Source organism: Brachionichthys hirsutus, chromosome 7 (genome assembly GCF_040956055.1).
Source record: "Brachionichthys hirsutus isolate HB-005 chromosome 7, CSIRO-AGI_Bhir_v1, whole genome shotgun sequence".
NCBI classification, from domain to species: Eukaryota; Metazoa; Chordata; class Actinopteri; order Lophiiformes; family Brachionichthyidae; genus Brachionichthys; species Brachionichthys hirsutus.
In genome coordinates, this window is record NC_090903.1 from 10,484,536 (window position 1) to 10,494,815 (window position 10,280).

A 10,280-nucleotide genomic window follows, 5' to 3' on the forward strand; every position below is an offset into this window, starting at 1 on the left:
ATAATATAGCCTGGCATAATGTAGAAATATGTGTGTGTGTGTGTGTGTGTGTGTACCTGGGTGTGCACATGAGCTTCGTTCAGTTCCCTTAATGCTGTCTGTGCAGACACTCTTTGTCTGGTTGCATCAGGTAGCTCATCACACAACACAGGCCAGACGGTAATGATAGCCGTAAATACTCTGGGAATCCCCAACCCCAAATTAAATTAGGACATTTCCCAAAATCTGACAACAGACTGGAAAAAAAAAACTTTGTTTCCATATCATGCAATTTAATGTGATTAGATATCATGCATGATGATATTATGTCCTGTGGATAAGAGGTACACATTTATGAGCACTGCTGTGTGACGAATTTGCATTTTCTTTAAAAATATATAAGTGCATTTCTCTCCTTTAATGTGACAGTAACTTGTGACATTATAAAACACCAACATGATTCACACGAATGAATTTCCTTCCTTGAACTCTTCTCACTAGTGTAGCTTTACCTTTCTATCCTGGGTTCAGTTGTAACTGAGCACTTTTAGCTCGAGGCAAAACTATGGCCCCATGCGTGCTCATGTTCGGCTATTGTGTAAATGAACAAGGAAAAGGCTGTGCAGATTGAATGGCAAACATGCAGGTGATGACACGTACCTCGGCACACACAAAGTATGTGTCATTACTCAATGCCAGTTAATTGTCAGTCATCCACTGTCTGTGATTTTACTCTCCATGCACTACGCTCTCCTACAGTGCAGTGAATCTGTCTTTATTTCTGTCTCAATCATTGGTATTTTGACATCAGGTCTCTTATTTCCTTCATTTTAACTGCCAATTAAATCAGAGATCTGATGTTTTATTATTTTTTTTTGGCATCAACAATTGAAATAATCTCAAAGATTACATCAGACTGAAGCGGCACAGGGTCCAGTTTCAAGTCCTAGCCTCGTCTTGCCACTCTCCAGAGACCATTGTATTGTCCATCGGTATAAGTCAAACTAAATTCAGAGAAGAAGAAAGTGACACCGCTCTCTAACCCCATCCCCCAAATCTGGAAGCATCTACAGGACCTGTAAACGACAGTAAACACTATGATAAATCTTACAACCAGTAAATAATGGACTCTTCGAGTTAAGAAAACCTCTGGGATGTTCACCCTCACCTTTTGAATTGAAACCTGGAGTTATTTGTCAGTGCACCAAAGGTTGATGTCACTAAGTAGCATGGGATGACAGAGACAGAGAGTACAAGTGTTGAAAATGCAGGACAGGAGCATGTGTCGAATCACCTGTATTGTTCCTTTTGTGTTTCGCGCTCTAGGGCACATGGCTTGCTGGGTCACAAGTGTGAGCTAAAACTCTTTTGTCCAGCGTCTGAGCCCTGAGGGCCTTGATCTCTTGACAGGGAAAGATATCTGAATGTGCTTTTTTTCCCTTTAACACAAGTGGCAGTGGTGCACACTGACATTTGTAACCTTTACTTCAAAGGATAATTCCAGTAATATCGTATGCCACACACGCTTTATCCTGTGTGCTGTACAATACAATACTCCATGGAATCCACATCTATATCTGAAAGTTGTTCCCAAAAATGATGCAATTTTCTCCCATTTGGGTAAATCTATTTATTTATGCCTATGGGGAAGCTATTTAGCATTGTTTTTAATGTAAAAATATATTCATGACCAATTGTTAATGATTCTTACATGCTTCAAAATGGAAAAATAGCTAAGAAATATTGGCAAAATAGTGTAATATTTAGCACTGTCACTGTCAAGTAGGCTGTGGAACCTGGAGCCTTTCCGTGTGGAGTCGCACCATTAGTTTACCGGTTTGCCTTGTGAAGAAATCGCTCTCATTGTGCATATGTGTTCACAAAAACATTATTCAGTACCAACAGTTCAAGTTATGATTGAAGGCATGGGGAAATCCAAAATTGAGACAAGCCATCCCTATAGTTCATGTCCCTTGGAACTGACTCAGGCAGTATTTAGGCAACAAGTCAACAACTCCTGTCTGTTCTTATCTTAAGAATTTAAACCTCTAAGCAAGTGCTTCATCTGTAATTCTATTGTGAGCTGCTCAGTTGTCTCAAAGTGTCTGATTAATCTAATGTAATGCAAAACCAGCATAGTCTGAGACACCGAATACTTGCATAAATGCAGACGTCTCAACTGTTGGCCTGCATTGGAATTCGCTTGCAGACAGGATGGCGAGACTGCACCAAAACATGGCAGGTACATTCTTTGCATGATTCAGACATATCTCTTTCCACCATTGGGAGTGGCTTCAGTGGATCAAAAGACCTGTCATCTCGAGGAGTTGAGGTTTGGAGGTTTGCAGGTCAGACGGAGAAAGGACAGCGAACTATTGGTTGTTGTGCTATTGTGCATTATTATTTCCATTTGTTAGCAAAAAGAGACATGAATAGAGAGAAAAATGAACAATGTGTGGGTGGTGAGGAGGAAATTCCCTCGTCTAGATGGAATTGGATGTTGAGTTTAGAGGGAGGGATGGAGGACACCTGATGTAGAGGGTGCTGTCAGGCCGAGGACAGCAGGGTCTTTGTCTTCTCAATAATTATTTGCTGTACCTCTTTTTCTATTCCTTCCTTCCCCACTAAGAGCATCACACTGCTTTTCCTTTTCCAACTCTCTCTGCAGCATTGGCTAATTCTTGTAGGTCGAATGTCCTCAGGACACAAATTAAAATTGATACCATCAATGATGTTTGTGATGCGGTCCTTGTCTCTAGGTACTTCCTTACATTAAGAACACACGTTGATTTCTTCTCTTTATTACATCCTAGCGCTCACAAGCTTTTGACAAGTTGTTTTCACTTTCGTGAGTGTCGTCTCTTATTCTCTGTATGTTGTAGCTCTTTCTAAAAGTGACTTCTGCCTCCATATCAAAACCAGTACCTCTTTCTTAAATTCTCTGACCCAATCATTTCGCCTCAAGACCTCGTAAATCATGAAGAAAAAAAAAGTGACAACAGTGACAGTAAATAAATGTTTGTTGTTTCGTTCCCTACTTTCCCCCCCACTCTCTTTCTTTCTGTGTTCTCTGTAATGGATGGGGTATTACTGGTGCCGCCCTCTGGGCAGGGAGACTTGTTTACTTGGGTGTGAAGTCCCCCATCCACCAAGGGTCTCTGTAGGGGATGTTCCTGTAGCAGCCTCACTCCTAACCTGCCTATAGCTTCAAAAGTTAATAGTATGGAGGAGACATGATTTATATCAGCCTCAGCACCAACAACAGCATGACTTCTTTGTGCTGATGGCCTGTTCAACCTCAGACTCATTCATCAGTAAAGATCACATTCAGAATTCCCTCCAAACTTAGCAGATGGTGATCTATTTTTTCTCCTAGGACTTATTTCTAAATAAATAGTCAGCAACATTTCAGAGGCAATGTCAGGTAATATGACTGAGTTTTCACTTTCACTGGTTCGCAAGAGAAACTGCAACACCAATGTGTTGCAAAAAAGATCAATGTGTTTTTTTGAAATCCATGCATGCAAAGAAACAGAACAACTGAGACCAAAAATATAAATGTTTGAAAATGCTGTCAAGGTAAGTCCTTTCTTGATTTGTTTACCTGTATTTTAAAAGCTCTTTCCATTACACTGACACAAAACAATCCAAATTAATTGCAAGAAATTACCTGAATTAACTTCAATAAAAATAAATTATGAAGATCAAAAACAAAGAATCAACTTGACTTGTTCACATTTGTTTGAAGACATTTCACCTCTCATCCAAGAGGCTTCTTCAGTTGTAAATGACTGGTCAAGAGTCCAGATACTTATACTCCTGTTGGAGCAGCAAACAAACAAATGACCAAAACCACCAAGGCTGTAAGACTTCCCAGGAGTCATTAAATCCTAACCAATGATTTCATGAAAAAGTGCATTATGATATATTTTAATTCTCAATAAAAACACACATGAAACACTCTAAAGAAGCATCAATGACGTGTTACTGATTTAGACATTCATGCAAAATATTTTCTGGTAACATTTTTGGTCATTCTATTACAGTATTTAACGTTAAGCACACATATGAACAGCAACACGGTATGTTAAGATAAACAAAGCGTGTTAAGAGCAGCTTGCATAATGGCGTAATTTGGGGATTTTGTTTTATTATGATTGCACCACACTTGTTCCAACACGTCTTTTAACTGATATCTTGAGCTGAGATTACAAGGTGTCTTGTTTAGGAATGAAAAATGAGGAGTTCATTCTTCCAGGCAGAAACGTTTTTTAAACAAGGTTTTTTGAAACAGACACCGACACTAATCTGTGTTGTATCACACTGTGGTTTCCAAATTACAATATATCATTTTCCTGTGTGTGTGTGTGTGTGTGTGCGCGTGTGCGTGTGTTTGTGCGTGTGTGTGTGTGTGCATACTTCTCATTTTGGCACAGTAACAATAGCTTCACCATAAGGAACCACAGCAAGTCTACAAAATTGTCCAATTCAATTTAAACACAACTGTTTACAGCTGTCAATATAGGGACCAACGCCACAATAAATGCATTAAATTGCATCTATCCTCATGTCACAGAAAATAAGGTGAGGGGACAGGCTGTGTAGGTGATGCTAGCTCTCACTATTATTACATTGCTGTGTCTTAAGGGTTGTCTGGGCGGCTGCCCATTGGATTTAATCAGCCTCTATTACCTGGTACCCTTTTCACAGTTAAAATAATCACCCTCAATTACTGACATAAAGGAGAGAGCTGACATGAGAGTCAGAGGCAGAGAAATCATACACAAGTAATTTATCTCCACCATGGCTGCTTATGTGGCTTTTGATGTTTTGTGATGTGTAATAAAAGGATTGAGGGGTGTGTGGCACGAACCCCCTCTCCTGCGGCATGAACCGCAGATATGGAAATTACCTTTATAAAACACACAAGAAAATGTGAAAGACACAACATGGAATAGTGTCAGACAAACATGCAGTAAACACTCACAAAAGAAGAGACAAAATATTTACTGTAATTACAACAGAAAAGGACACACACACACACACAAATGCAGAGCACACAACCCTAGCAGGACACCCACTTCTACCGCAACTATTGACTAAAGAGGTTTGTGTTCTATATTATATGTTTCAGATCAAAGAAAAGAGTGAACATAATATAATAGTTGATCGATACTAAAATTATGAAAATAGAGCCATGAGAAAAAAGGGCATTGTGATATACAATATTGTAATTCTCTGCACGCTGCTGAAAAATATGAGATTACCATTAAATGTGCCTTTGAAATAAATGGGCACAATTATTAAGATGGCTGGGAGTGTCCGATGAAGCTTTTGTCAAAGCAGGCAAACATGGTGGAGGGATGCTCAAAAGGGACGCGGGCAATAGACGGTAAACACAGCCAAAATCATTCATCGTCTTTTACACGGAAGTTAAATTCACATAAATGTGAGTGATAGCGGCGTTGTGATGGCAGGGCCCACGGAAAACATTGTAACTGAAAAATGCTCCTATTTATAGAGATAAAGAGCGAATGATAGCAATAGCCACATAAGAGCAGTGACCAAAAAAAATGATCCACATAATAAAAAAAAAGAACAACCATGCTAAATGCAGACAGAACGAACATTAGTAGCGATCATTACCAAAAGGCTTGCTCAGTTACATTAGCTGCTGTGTGTTCAGGAAATAAGTCATGCTGAATGGGTTTAGGAGAGTTGTTTTGACAATGGCATTTTGTTGAATATCTCCCTTTTAATTATCAGGTCAGAGGGAGAGGGTAGCAGCTCAAACTCCCTCTCTTTCATCCCTCTTCACTACAGCGAGTGCTACCGACCCTTCCCACCGCCATGCTGAAGCAATGCAAAGTGTTCCGCAGCGCTGGTGTAAAATGTTTTATCCTCGGTTACTTTTGTGAAAGCTCTTTTTGTGAGAGCAATTACATCAAACAAATGTGGTGATAACAAAAAAAAAAGAGTTTATATATCAGTTGCTAATAGTTTTACTTGTATGTCTCTAATCCAACCATTTATTCAAAGGGTCATAAAATGTCTAAATAAGAAAATGAAAACCACCACGCCATGTGGCCTCTGGATGCCGATGACCTTGTGCCTACCTTGCAAAAGTTCCGTCCTTTTGTTGATCGATCTAGGGCCAGATCTTACACAGGGAGCTTATAGATGGCTCGGAACACAACAGCTTGTCAAAGGGTAAAGGTTAAGGCCATGAGTGTCTGTCGAGGCCCAGACACAGGTCAGAAGGTCTCAGTCAGGATCACGACCCCAGGTGACCCAAAGTCTGTGCTCACAGTTGTGTGTTTCATTCATGTTTCTGTGGACCGCTGCTTCTTGTCTCTGCTGAAGGACAGCAATAACTGTATGTCGCTATAAATGTCATTTTGAAGTGAAGATGTTTCAGAAGCCTAATAGAAAATCATTCATTAGTTCTGTCATTCATAAAACCCAAGATATGTGCTTTTTGTCTGTGGTTGGTTTCTGCAGTCTTTTCTCCACCAACACTCTAACCTTTAAAGCACCAAGTCTATTTGCCGTTTAAGACTTGGCCCTTATATCATATAGAATATGAGCATGCTTCATTGATGCTTTTAGATTTCAATGAGAGGCGAAGAAAAAAAAGTAACATTTTTAAGGAAGGTTGCACAAAAGCCATTAACATATTTTTTTTTTAAAAGAAAAGAAAAACCATATAAAACAGTAGCACATCCCAAACTTGTATTGTGCTTTATTTTAGCTGATGGAAAAAAAGTAGCTTTTGGTATTTATTTGTTTAAAATATATATATATATATATATTTAAAGTGTTGTTATTCTGAATGTTACATACTAATAAAACCGTGAAGAAAGAAAACCATAAGGTAATGTAATAAAATCGTTAGCGTTAAATTTCACTTACACTATCAAACAGGATAACGACTGAAATGCAAGCGTAACACATCATCGGCAAAGCAGCCATTTTAGTCTCAGCTGGTGCGTTAAACATAACAGAGCATAATGTGTTTTGCCACCCTACTGTACTATTCATTCCTTCATTACTATTTTATATATGCGTATGATTAACACTCATTGTGTGGCGCAGCTCCCAAGCTCTCTGTCAGAGGCCTCTACTAAAGAGAAGCTCGCGCTTGAGAGATTTTTTTTTTCCAGTCATTTAAATTTTTGCACTTCCATTTACCCACCTTTTAATTTAGCGTATAATGATGCCATTAGAACAAAATCCATCTGGAAGTTCTGTTGGGAGCGGTTAATGCTCCGTGGCATTTTGCTGCTAATGCCATTGTGCCTACATTGGCAACAGATGCTCTGAAAGCAACAGATCCATTCTCTCCCAATATCATTACAATCATGCCCATGTCCAGAACAAATGTTGCTGCTTGTTCAAGACTATCATGCCTGCAGTGGGACTGTAAATAGAAAAGATATACAGCAGGCTGTATCACTGCAAATGAATTTCACATTTTCAGAGCCATTTGTCCACGAAACAGGGGTGTAAAAAAATGTTTGTCTTTTGCCACACACAAAGGGGCGCCAGCTACAACATGCCCCTGACAGTTAATTTCGTGTGACACGAAAGCTGTACACAAAATATTATTATAAGCTGCAACGTATGTGATTAAGTGCTGTGGATAATTAATTAGAATAACAAACAATTTCCTCTATGGAGGACTATTGATTAGTCACGCTCCCCAATGCTACCGTGGCCTTTTTTTATCCACTCCGCTTCAATTATGTTAATGCTAACTTTCGCTGCCAGGAATTATTGTGATTAATTTTTTCTTGTTTTAAATTACAATAGCACTGGCTGCTAGCACTTTAAAGCATTCATTAATTCACTATTAGATCGGTGGCCTCTTTTGGTCCGTTATTGCTCAGTTCTGTAGCACTTTCTGTTTAATGTGCTAATTGGGAGATATTAAAAACAACTGCCCCCTTATGAGATGAGAAAAGTTACTCACTGGTCACATTAGGATAATTTGTCTCAGGTTGATTCATTTGACATTGCCACAATAATACTGACAACTCACAGCAGTTAGATGTTAAAACTGAAGTACGTTTTTATTTGCACTTTTGGCTTTCCTCCGTTCTGAGCATCTTGTTCTGTGTTTGTGTCCAATCATCCAACATTTACTAAGACAGAATGGTGTGTTTTTTTCCTTTCTTCAATTTCTGTACTTTATGTCTCTTCAGTGCTTTGTTATAAGCACTCGGGCAGCATTAACAGCTCACAACTCCATTAACCTAAGACTTGGATTGTCTCTAACTCATTTACCACCATCACAGGATCAACGCTTCAGGCAAACAAGAGTGGGTTTGGATGTAAGGAAAAAAGAATGCTTTCATGTGATATCTTCAAATGAGACCTGGAACCTGGGAGCGGAGATATTGTTTAGTTGTGCGCGGCACAAGCTTTTTCATCATAAGATCAGAGATGAGCTGTGTAAGTAAGCTGGTCTTGAGAGGTTTGGTAAAGCACTGGGTTTGTCCAGATCAAAGGAATATAAATATTGATCATTGAATCTGTCCGAGTTTCTTCATAGGTGTCTGTCATCTGAACTTTTTTGAAGATTTAAAAAGGCAACATTTCAGTCTGTCCATTCCTTGAGTTTGTGCGCTATCTTCGTCATCATCATAATTTACAACTGGATTTTTAGTGCACAATTACATAATTAGCATATTAAGAACCTAATTGGTTGCTCTTCACACAGTCCTGTCCACGTGCTGCTTTTACAAAAGCATAATTTGAGATCCTGTATTTCTCAGTCAAGCCCTTCAATTTATAGGCCAAAATCTGTTAATTATTATAGCCCTTTAGAAGAGTGTATAAAAGCATATTTTTTGACCACAGTATGGCATTATTCGTCAGTGTCTGCCAATATTGTGACATGGAATTAATGTTTGAATAAAGAAGTGGAGGAGATGAAGATGCTGAGGTTCTCCTTGGGAGTGACCAGGTTGGATAGGATTAGACATGAGGCAATAAGAGGGACAGTGAAGGTTAGATGTTTTGGAGACAAGGTCAGAGAGACCAGACTTTGATGGTTTGGACATGTCCAGAGGAGAGACAGGGACAATATCGGTAGAAGGATGTTGACGGTGGAACTGCCAGGGAACAGGGCCAGAGGTCGACCCAGGAGAAGCTGCATGGACATAGTGAGGGAGGACATGAGAGTGGCTGGTGTTGGGGGGCACGATGCAAAGAACAGGGTGAAGTGGAGAATGTAGATTTGCTGTGGTGACCCCTGAAAGAAGAAGAGTTAATGTTTGATTATTTTAGGCACTAAATTGATTTAACCTCTTCCATGTCTCAAGTGCTCGGACATGACACTGACAGAATCTATTAGTATCCTTCCAGAATCACAATGCAGCAAATATCATGGCATCGAGTGTTTTGTTCAGGTAATTCAGAGAGCTCTTCAAGCACAACCGAAGCATCAAGATGAAGGCCATAATATCTTGTGTACAAATGGACACTTGTTTATTTCATTGCACACGTTTCATCTATATGGAAATGAAACGATGTCCTCTGTAGCCTTGTTTGCTTGTTTGTCTTGTCCAGCAGGGACAATGGGAAGAAAATAAGAATTGCCTGTGTGCTGGAAACGTCTGCAGTGGAAGCTCCTGTGGCATTATTTCAAGGCAAGAGAAAGAGAGTGCTCCACAAAAGAGATGTTCAGTTGTCGCAGGCAGCCAAAATTCTCATTTTTCATGAATAGCGCAGTGCTGTTTGGGAGTATGATTGCACTGATTGTTCTCATATGCTACACCGAAGGTAAAATAATAATGTCGGTATTACCTACCTTGATTACGTTTTTTTCTTGCTTGTATGAGTTGCCTTCAGGAAAAAATAAACTGAGCCACTTGGGCATTTACCCAAAGTGCCATGACAGTTTAAAAAGTATTGTGGCAATGTCTGGTTTAGAGTAATGGACACAGTGGATGCTGCTGATGCAGACGTGCAGTGATAAACAATGATGAGCACTTTGGGGGGTTGACATAGAACCCCTCACATGGATTTTTGAATAAACATACTTTAATCTCAAGCCTTTATATGTAACATGCTATTTACATTGTTTTAAATGCTATGCCATTGATAGAATAAGAGAAGCATCTTCAGACCTTTCAGCTTCATCTCTTCCATTCACAGACTCAAACAGAGGACAAAGAGACTCTTGTCTGCCTGTCCTGCCCAGTGCCATTGGGAAGTTAAGGCGGGGAGAATTAGGAAGGGGCAGGTACAGGGCTCCCAACTACAAGGTAACAAGGGAAAACCAATCCCTCCTGGAA